The sequence below is a fragment of the Anabrus simplex genome, chromosome 14, assembly GCF_040414725.1.
Source record: "Anabrus simplex isolate iqAnaSimp1 chromosome 14, ASM4041472v1, whole genome shotgun sequence".
In the NCBI taxonomy this organism is placed as follows: domain Eukaryota; kingdom Metazoa; phylum Arthropoda; class Insecta; order Orthoptera; family Tettigoniidae; genus Anabrus; species Anabrus simplex.
The window spans coordinates 71871923-71891821 of NC_090278.1; positions in this window are offsets into that span (position 1 = coordinate 71871923).

Consider the following 19899-nt stretch of genomic DNA (forward strand, 5'->3'; position numbering starts at 1 on the left):
CGCTAAATTCAAATATCAATGGAAATGTATATACGAAAATAGATAAATAAATTACGTCTAGAAAGAAAGTATTATTGAGATATTAACTTCGAAGTTGCTAAAGCAATTCTGGATAAATGAATGAAGAATTAATTAAAAGGTTATTATTTAAAGACTGAAATTAGACACGTAAACAAGATGTGAAATGGACTGCTGTGAAATGGCTTGATCTTTCATTATGCATTACTTTTTTTGCTTTAACATTCCTGCCTGAACTTTTACGGTTAGAGTTGTCTTTTTTCTCATTTAAAAAACATTGTATCATCACATTAAGACACCCGTCAATAAAAATATCGGCACAATCCTTACGCACATGATGCAATGAATTAACATTTAAAAGCTGGATTTTCCTCTTAACATGAAGCCTACTAACAGAAAGAAAATCTGTAAAATCCCGGCTTTAATCTGAGAAGAGGGATAAAAGAAAGAAAAGTATGAACATGTTGCCGATAGTGATGCTTTGAGGACTATTTACGTACAATTAGAGTAAAAATATGATATACCCTTGGCTGTATAGTCGAGGATTTTTAAAGTCGCTGGCCTGGAAATGATCTGAACAGATCTTATAATTCTTACATAAGCGAACGTCCCTTCTTTCTTGTACCGGTACACCTTATCCAAATCACTTCTGTGACATTTCAAAACCCACAGATCACACCTACAACAACACATCGGTATTGAAGGTTAACTGCTCCACTATACAGTGGCGAATATAGAATATATTTTTTGGGGGGGGCCCAAGATTGATGTAAGGTTAGATTAAGTAAATTTTAAGAGGTCAGACGATTACAAACACTTTAGAAAGGAAAAAGGAAACATTGATTTGGGCTGATACATACATACATTACATTACATTACATTACATTACATTACATACATACATACATACATACAGTACACCAATGGTTACAAAACGAAGTCCAGGTTTCTTGGTACACTTGCAAACTTATCAAGAACTTCTTCATCACTAACTATAATGTCTCTGTGGATAGAGAGTAAAGCAAGCCCGTTAAGCCTACTTTCAGATGTGCTGTTCCTTAAGTAAGTCTTCAGTCTCCTTAGGCTAGAGAAAGTTCTTTCTACGGTTGCGATAGAAACAGGAAGAACTGCGAGTAATTTGAGAAGGGTATAAATGTTGGGGAAGAAAGTCTTGTCACATTTTTCTAGAGAACTTACAGCCATTTTGGGAAGATTTGAAGGATTTTCCTGACTCCACTTTTCTTTCCACAACATAAACTCACTTTGCACAATCTCTTTATGTGACAGATTTCCTTCGTAGAAACTAAAAGCAGCCTCCAATGAACCGAAATCTGTTACGATACACAATTGTGGAAGGATGTTTTGTAAGGATGCACCTATTTCCTTGTGAGATTCAAAGCATTATTTTAGTGAGTTACAAAAATCGTCCAGGTATGGCACATAAACTGCTAACTGTTGGCTCGGAATCTCAACAACATTCGAAAATTCCCATCATTTTGGTCCGGTTCTTCAAGGCTTATACATTTTTTCGGGGGGGGGGGGGGCAAGGCCCCCTGGGCCCCCCCACCCTTATATACGCCCCTGGCACTATACAATAAAATATGCGTATTATATTTTAAGCCAGTTAAAATATGGGTCGAGCAGGTCGGAAGATTATGAAATACTACAAAAATATCTTTGTCACTGGAAGAATGTACCGGTATATGCAAACACAATATTACATTTTCTTGTCACGAGGGTAGCGAAAGAACGATCGCGCATTCTTCTCTACTTCATAGTCACTGCAGCCAAACACAGCACATGCCTTACCTCTCGTGTTGAGAGGAGATATCAAGGAATGACACACGCTACTATTTAATTACGTCAACTCACTGAAAACGCATAAATAACACCAAAAACTTCACACACAAATACACGTGCTCTTATGGCAGAATCAGTAGTTCTCAGGTCTACACGCTAGAGAGAGCTCTAATAGCTGTCCCTCGATATCTCGCTGAGTGTCGCGTATTGTCTCTACTGTATTTGCTCTTCCTACTAGTTTCCCTGGTCGGTATTATACGTCTCGTTAGGTCTTGTTAATCGATAGTACTGTAATGTACTTATAAATACAGTCTAATATATACAGTCGCGAAGCTCTGATGATATTTTTCATCCGAGGCGACAACAGTGCTCCAAGCGGCGAGAAAGAGGAAACGCTGTACGTTCACGCACTACCACTACAGCCTAAACTGGTCATAACTTCTGAACCATTCATGCAAATAATGTCCTGACAAGGTTATTGTAATCCTTGTAAGATACTGGAGGAGGTCAAACAATTTATTTCGATGAGGAGTTCGAGGATAGTATCGACATATTTATTTAATCTTAAGGAGTTTTTTTTACCGCGGAGGCGCGGACCATTACATAAAATCACTTCTAGAGGGTAACCGGTTGGAAATAGATACATAAAATCGCGGACTTTTTTTGAAGAGATTTCTATGCTCTACAATTCGTACGCTTACACTTGGGGTCTATCGTTGACGGTTCACGCAGCGTAAGCCAAGAAAGCAAGTGACGAACCGACCGACATTTTTATCTCTTTCTTCGTACCGGTAGCCTATTTACTGTATATCGGATCACGGATACTGTACGGTATTATTTCACGAGCTTCGAAATATATTCAGCAATATAAGTTATTAGCACATAATAATGCGAATGTTATTGGTTTTACGTCACTAACTACGTATTTGGGCATCTTCACCACAGATACGCGCCCCTAACCGCACAGCCAACTCACTCGTTGCTCGTATTAGTGATGGGCAACGCTCTCGCTCGAGACTCTCGAACTGACGTCGCAGATCTCGAGACTCTCGCGAGAATCCCGAGACCGATCTCCTGTAGCGCAAGCTGTGCGACGTACCAGTAACTACGACTGTAAACTTGATAGTATATCATTGGCAGTTATTGCGTGAAATAACGTTCTCTTATGAAAACGTGTGAGCAATACATTTTGTCAAAAGCCTGGAAAAGTACTGCATGTTCAACTATGAACCCCTTAATACCATTAACTAAAGTGGAAACAGAATGTCAGTATCTTAAACTGTTCACGAGTTATTTGGGGTGGACATCTTAGGTGAATAACAATGCATAATTTGTGAATAACTGTAGATAGGATGTACACCTACTTGGATACTAGAGGCGTGCATTATTCGAACCTGAGACAGAGAAGATGTGCTTCGCTACATACGCAACCCCCATTACACATGAGTGGAACGTGTAACAGGGGTGATGGATAACGCTCTCGAGACCGATTCTCGTGTGCTGCGAGCTGTGCGACGTCCCAGTAACTACGAGTGTAAGCTTCATAGTTATCAGCAGCAGTTCTCACATGGAAACGTGTGTGACGACAAATTTGGTCAAAATCCTTTGAAAGCACTGCATGTTGAACTATGAGCTCCTTATCAATAACGAAAGTGAATACAGAATGCCAGTATCTTAAACTGTTCACGAGTTATGTCACGTGGACTTCTTAGCTGAATAACCCGCATAATTTGTTAATAATTGTTATTAGGATGTAATCCTACCTGGATGCCTCACAATCGTTGTCGGCAGGGTAGTTTCTTGTGATTCAGACCGGGCCGGAGGTGTTCTGTGCCGATTCCTCTTCATTGATATTATGCGTTTGTAAGTGTCGGATCATCCACGAAGTATTTCTGCCGATGTACTTTACTTCTTTTGAATAAGCAACACAATGGGCTGTGCTATGTAACATCTCTTAAAATAACCGACATCCACGACTTACGTTGCGTTTCGGACATCGTCTTCAAGTTGTCGCATACAATTCGACACAGTTCACATTGCACCGTCATATATCGAAATACTTTCCTAATTATGACGCGAATACTCTATAGCAATTTAGATTGCACATTCCACCCATGCGTAATGGTGGTTGCATATGCAGCAAGGCGCATCTTGCCTCGTCTCGAGTTCGAATAATGCACGCCTCTAGTATCCAGTTAGGTGTACCTACAGTAGCCGTAATGTTCTGTACTTAAACCACTCATTCGTGTACCTACCAGTACATACAATGCCCGATTGCGTATCCTTTATAATTATGTTATACTTCGTCAAAATAGACCTCGGTGTAAATGAACGCCCTAGTCGCTTGTTGACACGTATTTACGAAAATGAGAAGGCCCGTGGTTGGCTATTCGCATATTCGGAACAAACAACATTCAGCTACGACTACCTCCAGGCCTACGACACGCTGCTCGCCACACATTGTGGGGACAATGCTCTCGAGATTTCTCGAAATTTCTCGCGAGAAATAATGCCTGCGCTAGCTTCGAGAAATCCCGAGAAATTTCGAGACCTCGTCTCAGACTGCCCATCACTAGCTCGTATAGCTTTCGGACATTTTACATCAGGTCTTCCTGACTAAATTAAGAATATATCAAAATGAAGCCGGCCCCGTGGTGTAGGAATAGCGTGCGTACCTCTTACCTGGAGGCCCTGGGATCAATTCCTAGCCAGGTCAGGGGTTTTTACCTGCATCTGAGGGCTGGTTTGAGGTCCACTCAGCCTATGCGATTAGAATTGAGGAGCTATCTGACGGTGAAACAGCAGCCCCGGTCTAGAAAGCTAAGAATAACGGCCGAGAGGACTCGTCGTGCTGACCACACAACGCCTCGTAATCTGCAGGCCTTAGGGCTGAGCAGCAGTCGCTTGATAGGTTAAGGCACTTCAGGGCTGTAGTGCCATTTATATAAACATGTACCGGTAGGGTATTTCAAACAGTTATCTCCACCCTGCTCTATGGAAGAGAAACCTTGACTCTCATATCTCTGTGATATGAAGAAACTAGAACACTTCTATCAACAGAAGCTCTGACATACTGTATTATGGACATCAAATGGGATGACTACAGTCTAAACGCAACAGTTGCAGGGAGGGAAAATATGAACAGGACGGTATAGAGGCCACCATCATTGGTCACCAACTCGGATGGAGTGGGGATGTTCAGCACATGAAAGATGACAGATTTCCTCGTTTTAAAAAACATAACAGAAGAAAAGACGTCAGCTCGGCAATGAGAGGTGCGCGGTCTCCCTTCGGCGGCCCGCCCCGTGAAGCCCTGACGAATAGGAGGGTCGCGGCGGTGAGCGCAGAAGGGTCTAGGTGCGAGCCTGCCTGGAGCCGCCGTCGGTGCAGATCTTGGTGGTAGTAGCACATACTCCAGCGAGGCCCTGGAGGACTGACGTGGAGAAGGGTTTCGTGTGAACAGACGTTGCAGACGAGTCAGTTGATCCTAAGCCCTAGGAGAAATCCGATGTCGATGGGGTCCGAGACTACAGTGTTAGACCTCCATGGGGCGAAAGGGAATCCGCTTCCTATTTCGGAACCCGGCAGCGGAACCGTAACCAGTCGGGCCCCTCGAATGAGTAGCTCGTCGAGGTAACCCAAAAGGACCCGGAGACGCCGTCGGGAGATCTGGGAAGCGTTTTTTTTTCTGCATAAGCGTTCGAGTTCCCTGGAATCCTTTAGCAGGGAGATAGGGTTCGGAACGCGAAGAGCACCGCAGTTGCGGAGGTGTCCCGATCTCCCCCTCGGACCTTGAAAATCCGGGAAAGGGCCACGTGGAGGTGTCGCGCCGGCTCGTACCTATATCCGCAGCAGGTCTCCAAGGTGAAGTGCCTCTAGTCGATAGACTAATGTAGGTAAGGGAAGTCGGCAAATTGGATCCGTAACTTCGGGATAAGGATTGGCTCTGAAAATCAGGGCGTGTCAGGCTTGGTAGGGAAGTGGCTCTGCGCTAACGTGCCGGGCCTGGGCGAGACGAGAGCGCGGGTGTCGGCATCCGTCGTCACTTCAACGCTGGATCCAAGCTCGGTCCCGTGCCTTGGCCTCCCACGGATCTTCCTTGCTGCGAGGCAGCGGCCTGCCTTGTGGTGTCGCAGTCTCCTCTCGGAGGTTGCAGCTGCGGGTGCGCGGATTCTCTTTGGCCGACATTCAACGGTCGGCTCAGAACTGGCACGGACCAGGTGAATACGACTGTCTAATTAAAACAAAGCATTGCGATGGCCCAAGCAGGTGTTGACACAATGTCATTTCTGCCCAGTGCTCTGAATCTCAACGTGAAGAAATTCAAGCAAGCACGAGTAAACGGTGGGAGTAACTATGACTCTCTTCAACAGGTCACAGATCATGGGGAGGCTCGTCGTTTGAGGTGTCGGGCATGTAAGTCCTAGTATCCAAGATGAAGCGTACGATATTTGCTCATCTTTTGAGGTGTCGGGCATGTAAGACCTAGTATCCGAGACGAAGCCTCGGGGGCAGCTCGAGTATCTCCCCCGTTTGCTCCCCAGGTGGTTACGTCCCCACCTGTGGCCAAAGGAAGTGGGTATTGTGCGGACAGAATGGGCCATGTGATCTGCCCAAGTCCTGCACATGTCTGTCCCATGTACCGACCTGTGGGTCCGGCCCTTGGGCCCAAACTTTGCTCGGGATGAACTAAACAGGAGGGTTTGATACAGGCAGGTGACTAGTCTGGGACTTTCCCGGGGGTTGGGCGGCCACAAACTCGATCCGGTCTGGAAAAACTGGAAAGAGGTTCCAGCGGTCGAGGCCATAGTTTTATGGGTCTCCTCCTCTACCGCGGATGTGGTTGGTCGCTTCTTCCCCTTTGGGTCGAGTTCAGATGTAAAATATACAGACTACTGCTGAGCGAGAAGCCCCCCCCGCCCAGGGGAGATACTAGTAGAAGCTATGCCAGGCGTTTACCATGGGGGAAAGTCCACCCCTGGGTAGCGCCGCTCTGATGGTTGTGGTGGTACTGTGAGGAGTGCCATCTTTATCTAGGGGCATACTGCCAAACTGAAGGAGTCAGCACGTTATGGGATCATTGGTCACCCTATTGAAAAGATCTCCCCCATGAATCCCAAACTTCTTACTTCTTTCTGCAAGTCGGCCCTGCCTTCACTCCCTTGACGAGGGACACTCCGCCCGCTCAACAACACGTGGTTAGGGAGTGGTGTGCGAGTCTGCAGGGGTTTATACACCCTGCAGGCGGCGGGTGACCATTGGGAGCGGTCAGGTGGTTACCATCGCGAGGTTTTCCCTGGGTAACACTAAAGCCCACTATCTGTAAGGATTTCGCTTCCTAATTCTCCCAAGATTTCGGTACCCATCCCTCCTTGGTATGTGAAGGCCAGCCGCTAAGGGTTGGGGGTCCGTTAATCATGCACTTGTGCCTATGACTTGCTGGCGAAACTGGGGTCAGCCGCAAGTCTGTTGCATACCCCTTGCAGGGTACCTCGACCTGCCATCAGGCGAAAAGGGGGAGTTCCACCTTGGTGGGAGAGCATAGTCAAATGCTCTGACATACTGTATTATGAACATCAAATGGGATGACTACATTCTAAACACAACAGTTGTAGGGAGGTGAAATATGAACAGTATAGAGGCCACCATCATTGGTCACCAACTCGGATGTTCAGCGCATTTAAAAAATCATAACAGAAGAGGAGGGAGAAAAAACAGGGAAGCAGCTTGTGGTGGGGAAATGTTTTGCTAGTGCTCTTAACCCTAGCAATACCAAGGTATTTTTGTCCCGAAATTATCAACAGGGAGTGGGGGCTGGCTGAGGAGCCCACTAAGGAACTTGGGTTTCTTAATTCTCAATCACAAGCGAGTTATATTGATATTTTAATTAACAGATCTGATTCATCCACAGCTTCATAAACGGTAATTGATTCCAGAAGTAGTTACGTTTGTTAAAGTTTGTTTTAACTACACTTGTTTTTATATGTACATGAGAACGTTCTATTTCCGTCCTGAGAAGATTTCACACTTACCTGTGCAGTGCCATGATGCAAGGACAATTGAACGGCAATGCAATCTTGCATGTCCATAATCAAGAAACAAAAACCAAAAAATTGAACCTCGAAACTCTGGGGAGCATTTTCATCAACAATCGACTGTTCTTTTTTTTGGCTTTACATCACACCGACCCATATAGGTCGTATGGCGACGATGGGATAGGAAAGGCCTAGGAATGGGAAGGAAGCAGCCCCAGCATTTGCCTGATGTGAAAATGGGGAAACCATGGAAAACCATCTTCAGGGCTGCCGACAGTGGGGTTCGAACCCACTATCTCCCGATTATTGGACACCGGCTGCATTTAAGCGACTGCAACTATCGATGGCTGTTTTCAGGAACACAATCTTTTTGAGTGAGAATTAGAAATTCTGCAAAGCCTTTAAATTTTGTACTTAAGACTTATGCCCGGTTTCTGGAACGTGAGATATCGAACCAATAGGGGTATCGAATGGTTAACTTGTGTTTTGGCGTTGCACGAACGTAAGATACATCTATCGGTTCGATAAACCGCCTGCTAACTTAGAGGGCCCTGACCAGGAGATATCTATTTGTTAACTTGGTGACGCGTGCGCAGTACTTCAGTATCAGCAGCTAACATTGTGTTTCTTAAAATTTTCTATGGCTATCTCATCTTCTTCCGACGAAGAAATTGTAGAAATGGTCAACATTGTAGAACGACCACGATTTTATCATCGTCGGCCTGATGTTCTAATGAAGTATAGTGAAAATGAATTCAAAGACAGATTGAGACTAAACAAATATACTGGCATAGGTTTGGTAGAGGTTACAGGCAACAATTTGCGTCCTGTGACAAATAATTTTCCATTGTACCCTGTTGATCGAATATTAATTACGATACCCTTTAAGGTACTGAGTCTTATCATATTTGTATCTGTGACTGCATATGCGTCCATAAAAGCACTGGTTACAGTAACTGAGTATAACAGATAATTACACATTTATCCTAGTAGGCCTACTTGCATTGACAGTGAGCATATACCGGTACTTTTATCGTGGGATTGCTTTTAATTAACGATATTACATTACAAGGAACTAACAGGTTATATAATTATGTTAATTACCCGATATATATCGTTACACTGTGGTCAAACAGTATTCATATTTTGGAATAACAGGGAAGAGATACCGGTACGGTATACTTATAAGGCTCAGTGCAAACAGGATCGCGCGTGACACATGCTATTGGTGTGCATATTTCATTAGAAATCCTCAAACAATGTCAAATTCTTCTGACAGTCCTTAAACACTACAAAACTGTCACCCACATCTGGAAGAACTAGTTGAATACCAATTTCTCGCTGCATGGCAAAGAGGGGATAATAAGAGCTGCACAGAAAGCTCAAATACGATGCATTACTTGTGTGCATGCGCCTGGCAATCTAGGGAACAAATCTAATGCACAAAAACAAAGCAGTACGAGGGGTGGCATCTAGTGTGTATTTATGAAACTTGCTCAATGGGCCAATAGTTGACAGTTCGATAAGTTAGCTACTATTCCGATGTGCAACGCAGCGAAGATCTATCGAGTCGACAGCTGTAACAAAGCAATAGCTATTGGAAAGATATCTCACCATTCCAGAAACCGGGCATTATAGTTTCACTTATGATTATACCAACAATAAATGCCAAATCTGAGGCAATTTGCTTCTATTTAAAAACTTAGTTTGGTATCATTCTACGAGAAAATCTGACTTATGTTTCTCTTGCCTTAAAATTTTAGAGACATAATTTGTATTTCTTTAGTTTCCATCCCTTTAATTTGTACATATTTAAAATGTTAAATCACCCTTTTTCATGATTAAAACACTCCTTTACCTTTTATGGCAATTGTATGTGGATTTTGTGAACTTTCGTTTGTACTCATTCATTATTGTTGAAAATGCTAATGAAAATGCACAGCCTGTTTCCAGTCATTCGACCAGATCAGGAATGGAATGAACGAAGCCCCCATCTGGCGGCGAGGATAGGAATTGTGCCGGCTGCCGAAGCCTGTTGCACTCTTCTGGGGCAATTATTAATGAATGACAGATGAAATGAAATGATATTGGAGTGTGTTGCAAGTTATAAATCTCATTCCGTATTGACGGTTATCACTTTACAAAAGAAAATATTTAAAAATCCTCCTTATCAATACAAATCAACTCATCTATTAGATGAAGCAAAGTCTAAACATGTTTCAGCCTAATCTCAAGGCCATCTTCAGTAGCACAACAGTAATTACATAATACACAAACAAATTAAAAATCGTAATGAAGTAAAGTGACAATGATCATGATTAGTGAATTAAAAACATATTGAGGTATAAAGTCCTCTCGTCTAATAGATCGTTCTTGAATTGTCAATTAAAACTGCTGACTGTTAAAATGAAGACACTGTGTTTACAAGTAAGTTATATGAGTTTTCTTTTCGTACATTATTTTTTATCTTGTTTTTCATCCACTTATATTTCCTTTTTCTCATTACAGATATTACACGTTTAAACCCATAGTATTGATGGTCTCACTACACTCCTCGACACAGTGTCTTCATTTTAACAGTCAGCAGTTTTAATTGACAATTCAAGAACAATATATTAAATGAGAGGACTTTATACCTCAATATGTTTTTAATTCACTAATCATGATCATTGTCACTTTACTTCATTACGATTTTTAATTTGTTTGTGTATTATGTAATTACTGTTCTGCTACTGAAGATGGCCTTGAGATTAGGCTGAAACATGTTTAGACTTTGCTTCATCTAATAGATGAGTTGATTTGTATTGATAAGGAGGATTTTTAAATATTTTCTTTTGTAAAGTAAATTGGAGTGTGTTGCTGGAATGAAATATGACAGGGAATACCGGAGTACCCGGAGAAAAACCTGTCACACCCCCACTTTGTCCAGCACAAATCTCACATGGAGTGACCGGGATTTGAACCACAGAACCCAGCGGTGAGAGGCCGGCATGCTGTCATCTGAGCCAAGGAAGCTTTGAAAATGCTAATAAAAAAATAGTTTTCCATCAAGTATTGCTCATTCAAAAACACCTAACATTGCATTTTCATGAGGGTTAAATTTGGACATTTTTCCAGTGCCTCTCCCTTTTCAGAATGCAAGCTTTTACAATTTGCTTTATGGCGCACTGGCTCAGACGGGTCTTATGGTGACAATGGGATAGGGAAGAGCTAGGAGTGGGAAGGAAGCAACTGTGGCCTTACTGGAGCGGGACCTCTAAATTAAGAAAGTCAGGCCGTTCGAGGGCATTCAATTAATAAGCAAGTCTCAATTTTCTTTTCGTTTATCTTTCCCTCTATTAGCCCAAGCTTCTCACATTCATTTTATTCTAGTACAGATTTGGATATCGACATATTTCACTCCCGAGTCACACACGCAACATTTGGCACTTGCTGCTTCTTCGTTAATATGCACATACACTTCTGTTGCCCTCTAGACTTTTTGAGCATGTGATTTTGTGATTTTTGTCCTCGTTTTTAGAGTGACTACTGTGCTTACTGACTCAGAGATCCTCAACCTTGCTATAACCTTACATTTTATCAACATCATGTTGCACATGTTTATATATATTCTTTTTCATTGTGTTTTTTTTAATAACATTCTTTTAACTTTAATAATGTAGCTTTTAACATGTTCACTGAAGATGGTTCAAAAATGAGCTGAAACATGTCTGAGTGAATTATTCCATCTAAGATGGATATACATGTATTGAATAGGAGGACTTGATTTTAAAAAATTCCTTTGTAAAGGGGTACATGATAGTAATGGGATTACTCCTACGGACAGGATGAGCTTATACTCAAGAATTTAAAACTAGTCCCAAATGATCGAAGTAGGATCCTCCCAAAAGATCGAACATAGCCGAATACGTACAGTGTGGTCGCAAACAACATGAACCAGGTATATGAGCATTAGAGGGTTGGTCATACTGAAGATTAATAATTTGAAAGAAGTACACTAGTGTCCAAAAGTTAAGCATAATCACTAAACGAGGCCATATCACCTGATAGGAATGTCAGACAGATTGCTGAACAAATGGAAGCTGAATCACACACCATATGTCACACAACTTGTCCAAAAAAAGTGTCAGAAAGGTTCTGATAGTTAAGGTACACCTTTGACAAGAACTAACAAAACTTGGCAATGTCTTCCACAACAAAATATGCTGTTAATAAGGTGTATGGTTACCCCTAACGGCCACACAGGCTTCCAGCAACGTGGCATGCTCTCTATCAGATGGTCCAAGAGCTCTTGTGGCAGTCAATCCCATTCCTCCGGAAAGGCAATGTGAAGGTCTTGGAGGCTGACGGGATGCAATTTGCGTCCTCAATGCATCCCAGGCATGTTCTATAGGATTCAGATTTGCAGGCCTCGCTGGCCAGTCCATGTCCATGTCTTCCCCAGCCAGAAATTCATCCACCAGAGCAGCTCGGTGCAGTGGGGCATCATCGTCCATCAAGAGGAAGTCTGGACGGAACCGCACCTCTGAAGAGTCGAACATGTGGTCTAAGTACCTAATCTCTGTATCTCCGAGCGTTAACAGTGTTCCTCGGACCACCCGTGAAGATGTGCAGGTCCGTACGGCCATTCAATATGATGCCGCTCCACACCATGATGCCACCACCACCATACTGGTCCCGTTCCACGATGTTCCTGTGGTTGTATCGACTACCAGGTTCTCTCCAGATTAATGTGCGACGGGAATCCTCTTGCAAACTGAAGCAGGATTCATCTGCGAAGAGCACATACCTCCATTCATTCATGGTCCGGTTTTGATGTTGACGGCTCCACAGTAAACGGACCACATGATATTCCATTCGAGGTCTGCAAGATCCTTGGACAGCGTGGAGCCGAGATTCTCATGAAGCTGTTTAACAGAATTCTCCACGATGGTAGCATACCTGCAATTTGGTTGACCAGCACTACAGTCCCTATCTGGAAAGGCAAAGGTGTTGGTGAATGCGTCAATTACTGACCCGGCAACCCTGAAGATGGTTTTCCGTGGTTTCCCATTTTCACACCAGGCAAATGTTGGGGCTGTACCTTAAGGCCACGGCTGCTTCCTTCCCATTCCTAGGCCTTTCCTGTCCCATTGTCGCCATAAGACCTATTTGTGTCGGTGCGACGTAAAGCAAAAAAAATTACTGACCAATACGTTTATTGTGTCAGATGAAGATTTTTGAACGTATTCTTGATCATTGCCTACAAAACATCGTACAAATTTCTACAAACCAATGCGGCTTTGTCAAAGGGGTCAGTACAACTGACACTATTCATACAGCCCGTCTCCTGGTGGAGAAACAGAGAGAAAAACAAACCTCTACACCTAGCAATTTTGGACGTAGAAAAAGCTTTTGACCAAATACCACATAAGCTTATTTGAAACGCCCTGCAATCCTATAATGTTCCAGACGCCTATATCCAATGGACTCAACTTTTCTATGACAGAATCACCAGTATGGTTCGCTGTCTGGTAGGGATCTCACCCTCATTTCCTATCAAAGTTGGGGTTAATCAGGGCTCAGCACTGTCACCTCTCTTATTTATTCTATGTATGTATATATTACAGCTGACAACGAGATGCCATACCAGTGACCATCCTATATGCTGATGATGTGTTCCTTGCCGATCAGTCCCGAAGGAATCTGGAAAATTTCCTGCAAATTTGGAAAGACCGTTTAGTGGAATATGGCTTCCACCTTATCATCACTAAAACAGAGTATGTGCAATGTGGCTTGCAGACTGCTGGTAGTATTTGCATCGACGGGCAAGACCTTGTTAAAGCAAAGTAATTTAAATAACTTGGATCACTCATCACCTCAGACGGAATGACATTACTAGACTCTCGAGCACAAGTAAATGATACATGGCTGAAGTAGCGTCAGGTCACTCGTGTGCTATGCAACAAGAAAATTCCTACCTGCCTGAAAGGAAAAGTCTACAAATCCATGGTCCGACCAGTTGCACTCTATCGGTTGGAATGTTGGCCTACAACTAAGAAGCATGAACGTGGTATGGAGATGAAAATGTTACATTGGTCACTGGGTCTTACAAAATTGTAACCATATCAGAATGAAGATGTCTGAACCCAATTGGGAGTGGCATCTATCCCAGAGAAGATTGCGAGAAGCACAACTTAGATGGCATGGTCATGTCATCCGAAGCCCTACAGACTCGGTGATACATACAGTCCTCCAATTTGATCCTGGAGGTTCCTGATCCAGAGGTCATCCCCAGAAGCGATGTCTTGATTGCATCAAGGAAGAAATGCATCTTCTGGGCATCACTGAAGCTGATGCCCTTGATTGTAGGAAGTACAGGATGGCATGTTTAAAAGCGGACCCTACACCAAAGCGGGACTAAACGCTAGGAAAAAAGAAGCAATTAACCAATCATATCACTTTCCGTACAAATTCAAATAGGCTTTGTGAGGTGGTGTTGCTAAATCTGTACGTGGCTTAAGACTGGCATGTGAGAAAGAAACTTTGTGAGAGGAGGAGTTTCAACAAAGACCACCGAGCTGACAGGATCGTGACACTGACTGAAACCAACGATGTGTTTGTATTTGATGCCGATTCCTCAGCATGGCTTTCAAGCCGTTTGTAAGTCATTAGCAACAATGTCACACAAAGCCCATTTGAATTTACCTGTGAAGCGACTTGATTGGCTAATATTAAGTTAAAAGAAGGTATATAATAGTTCTACCTTTCAATACTATTAAAATAAGAAATGTAAGTTTACATTCTTATTTAATTAAAATTGGTACTGATTTTGACCAGTATTCATGCTCATCATCAGCAAATTAAAAGTAAGTGTAAAACAATGCACAGAAAAATAAAATTCAAAGTTTAAATAATTCTGATTGGTTTCTGCTTGTGAAGCACTAACATTTTTAAGGAGCACTGTGCGTTGAGATTTCAAAGTTATGTAGAAGTCGTAGATCAAATACGTTAAGACATATGTGTGTGAAGAAGAATCAAATATGCACTTAAATGTAGCATGGAGCAAGTTCTTGAAGAGTAGATCGGCACTATGCTCCCAAAAGTTACGTAAGTTAGATAAATGAAGTTATTGAAACATATCTTCATAGACACGCATTACTGATACTTAAAACTATACAGTGCCTCATAAACTACAACTAAAAATACGTATTTGACTTTAGACTTCTACATAACTTTGAAATCTCAACGCACAGTGCTCCTTAAAGATTTCAGTGCTACACTGGCAGGAACTAAACAGAATTATGTAAATTTAGCATTTTATTTTTCTATGCATTGTTTTACACTTACTTGTAATTGGCTGATGATGAGCATGAATACTGGTCGAAACCGGTACCAATTTTAATTACATAAGAACGTAAACTTACATTTCTTATTTTAATAGTATTGAAAGGTGGAACCATTATATACATTCTTTTAACTTAATATTGAACTCACTTCAATACGGAACAATATGAAATTCTTATCTCTTAATCGATTGGCTAACTTCAGCAGCTGATGACTATGATGCTTGTTATTTAAAGGGGCCTAACATCTAGGTCATCGGCCCCTAATGGTACGAAATGAGACAAAATATAATGACAATTTTAGAGTCCAAGATTCATCCACTGACCAGAATTCAAAACATGATGATGAAGAATGAATAGATGAATGTGAATTTACAATAATCAGGGGATCCAGCTCACAATACTGAAGGTTAAGTACAGTAATTCCAAAATTAATCCACTGACTAGGAAAAAAAAAAAAAAAAAAAAAAAGAGAGAGAGATGATGAACAACGATTATGAACTTAAAACAATCAGTAGATCCGACCCGCAATGCCCCACCTTTCCAGAAGCTATCTTAAAACAATAGTATAAGTATTACAGTCCAAGGGAAGAGCCTCCGTGGCTCAGGTGGCAGCCTCTCACTGCTGGGTTCCGTGGTTCAAATTCTGGTCACTCCATGTGAGATTTGTGCTGGACAAAGCAAAGGCGGGACAGGTTTTTCTCCGGGTACTCCAGTTTTGCATGTAATAAACTTCATGGTTGGTCCGTACTGAATATTGTAAAATAAATATGAAACAAGTAAGTTTATTGAACTGATCAACATATTCGATACAATACATTCGTGTGAATGTTTATAACTTAAGCATGACACTTGAATTGGAACATGTTTTGCCTTTGTTGTGGGCATCGTCAGCCTCAAAATCATACTACTATTTCAGTTATATGTTGGTTTTAATATGAATGTATTGGAATCCCGATATCAATTGATTTTGAGGCTGAGAGATAGGCTGACGATGCCCACAACAATGGCGAAATATGTCCCAATTTAAGTGTCATGCTTAAGTTATAAACATTCACACAAATGTATTGAATAGGTTGATCACTTCAATAAACTTACTTGTTTCATATTTATTTACTCCGGTTTTCCCTGTCATAATTCATTCCAGCAACACTCTCCAATATCATTTCATTTGTCATTCAATAATCATTGCCCCAGAGGAGTGAGACAGGCTTTGGCAGCCGGCACAACAACTATTCTCGCCGCTAAATGGGGACTTCATTCATTCCATTCCTGACCAGGTCGAATAACTGGAAACAGTCTGTGGATTTCATTCATTACTGACCAAGGGACTGCTTCCAAAGCACAATCATGAATCGATGATGCTTGTTGTCTAAAGGGGTCCAATATCCAGGTCAATTGTCCCTGATAATGGTACTTATTGCTAGTTTTTCTTATGTAGCGGTACTAATCCAAAGTAACGTACTCTCACGGAATTCCACACATTATAGTGCTACTCACAAGTAATGTATGTCGCACAGGTAACACAGATCCATGGCGTTCTTCGCATGATGGTACTAACTACAAGTAATCTCATGGTTCTTAATCATCCCTTGGTCACCCCTTTTAGTTGCCCCTTATGGCAGGCAGGGGATACCGTGGGTGTATTCTTCGCCTGCATCCCCTACCCGCAAGGGGTACTTGAACAGCCGATAAAATACAATGGTGAGAGATATCGAATTATTTCTTTCAAATTATTTATCAGTATAACCAACCCTCTAACGCTCATATACCCGATTCACATTGTTTCCTACCACCCTTTACATAGCTAATCATATGTTCTTCATTTCACCAAGTTTATTTGTCACTGATCTTTTTTCTCCCCTCATGGGAAATGTATACAATTGTATTCTCTTTTATAACATGTTCTTTGGCCACTGTGGCCCTGCTGTATTAATTTCAATTGAAGCATTGGGCAGCGATCCATCAGGGGTGACACTCCTTGCCTGCTCCTGGCTCTTTTTAACATGTGGAACCCCCTTTGTTATAAAAGGCGGCCTCTGCAGAGCACAGGATCGATTGATCAATCGATCGATCAATCAATCAATCAATCAATCAATCAATCAATCAATCAATCAATCAATCCTGATCTACATTTATGGTAGTACCCCAGGTGGCCGATTCCCTATCTGTTGGTTACCTGATCAGTCAGATCAGTTGTGGTTAGAGCTGGGAGCAAGTGAGGAGTGTCACCGCAGACAGATCACTCCCCAGTTCTCAGATTAAGGGTAATCAACCCAGAGGCTGGTTTCGGTGTTGGGACACCGCTGGACTAATTGTCTTTAAACTAATTACTTACTTGGTTCCAGAGAATGGGACTGGGCTTCTTATTTTTGGAAATGACCAGAGGCGCAATCCAAAGATTGCAATCTAAACACCTTAGCCAATCAAAAATGATTTTTGATATTCAGAATAGCAATTTTAAAGCACGAAACAATTTTACGAACATGCTTAATCTATGATCGAAGTCAGAGGAGCCTGAAAGACAGTCACACTCACATGGAAAGATCACAATCTATTGAATCAGCACGAATCGTGCGCAGAGAATAATTCCAATTACCTACCAGTAACCCTCGCCACAGCGACTGAATCTGAGATAAAAATAAATTAAGCTTGACAAAATGCCCGACAAAAATAAGATATTACAAGAAATTAAATTAATTTTTAGCCCGTATTGTCGACCTTAACAAGTGTTATGGTACTTTTAGGAGAATTTCAACTTTGCAATACAAATTAAATTTATTCCTTTTAGAATAACATTAAATCATAGTACATGTTTTGTCCTCATTGGAAGACATATTCAGCCACCAACGTTCAAAAAGCAAAAAGAGAACAAGGATATATATTTAGACTTGCATCTCGAATTAAAAACTATGGAATCTAGTAAAAAAAAACCTTGTTATGAAAACAAACTTCCATAACACACATTTTACATGTATGAGAATACATAATTGTGTTGAGATCGGTCATTAATGGACTATAGTTGAATGCAGATCTCCATAGAATGATCTTAATGTTGTATGTAGTAACACACGAAATATAGGTTAGTATTTGTTAAAATTTTCTCTCCTTCTTAATCCGTTTACCCTCTAGGGTTCGTTTTTCCCTTGGACTCAGCGAGGAATCAAACTTTTACCACCTCAAGGACATTATCCTGGAGCGTGAGACTTTGGGTGGGGATAAAAATGGGGGGAGGACCAGTACCTCGCCCAGCCGGCCTCATCTATGCTGAACAACGGCTTTGTGGGGGGGATGGGAAGATCAGAACTGACAGACAAGGAAGAGGAAAGGAAATGGCCATGGCCTTAAGTTAGGAACATCCCAGCATTAGCTTGGAGGAGGAGTGGGAAACCACGGAAATCCACTTCGAGGATGGCTGAGGTTTTATCTCCTGAGGCTGAGTGGACCCCGTTCCAGTCCTTGTACCACTTTTCAAATTTTTGGCAGAGCCGGGAATTAAACCCAGGCCTCTGGGGGCTGGCAGCTAATCACACTAATCACTACACCACAGAGGCGGACGGTTAAAATTTTAAGGTGTTTTTTCCGTAGTATGATGACATTTAATGTGTTCAATTTTGATCAGAGCATACAGAAAGGACCAGATACCAAGAATACCCAATGTCTTTCAAAGTCTAAATACGGTATATATTATTGTTCTCTGTTTTTTGAACTATGATGGCTGAAGATGTCTACCAATGAGGACGAAACATATACTATAATTTAATGCTATTCTGGAAGGAATGAATTTCATTTGTATTGTAAAGGTGGAATTCTCCTTAAAGTACCATAACAATAACGTAAGCGCACGTGTGAGTTGGTCAAGATCACACTCCCCTACAAACAAAATAAACGAAGTGCAGAAATTTTCTCCATGGTGCACCATCAGCCAGGTTAAATGCCAAGTTTTCTCGGGATGTTATAACAGACAAACTTTGAACTCAATGTATTGTTTTTTACTTTTAAACACCTAATCTGAGATAAAATCAAAGGAGACAAAAATCTGAAGTATACAGACAAAATTATGATTTTATTTATAGAAGCTATTAAGAAAGGGTATGTAATAGAAGAATAAGTGGAAAAAAATAAAATGTGGATATTATTGTCGTGTTCCAATTAAAGGATGATTCACACATCCCTGGGATATGACGGTGCTTTTGTTTCCATATTCAGCCTTTCCGACATGAATTTTCCACATCTGTTCTCACATTTCAGTTCCGTGTAGAAAATTTGGTAGTTACGATAGCTATAATCTTGGAAGAAATGAATGGGTTAAACCTATATGAAAACAAACAAAATTAAAAGAAGAATTTTAAGGACTTGATGGATGATTAAATAAAATGAGCAGAAATACATTCAGTGTCCAGCTGAAGAAAATGGAACGTTACTTACAAAGAAGGACACTTACTGGAGACCTGCAATTATACCGAAGGAAAGACGAACAGAGTACCTATACTAGATCTATTTAAATTATATTAAAATAAAGTAGGTCCATCACTGAATTGAATAACATTCATGTTCATGACATGTTTTTAGTAACATGAACGTACACAAATCCAATATTTTGTAAAAAGTGCAAACGTAAAATTTACGAGAAAAACTGTAAAAAAAAAAAAAAAAAAAATGTTTATTTGAACACGAGAGGAAAATGAAGTTAAAATATTGAATGTTCTTGGATGCTGAAG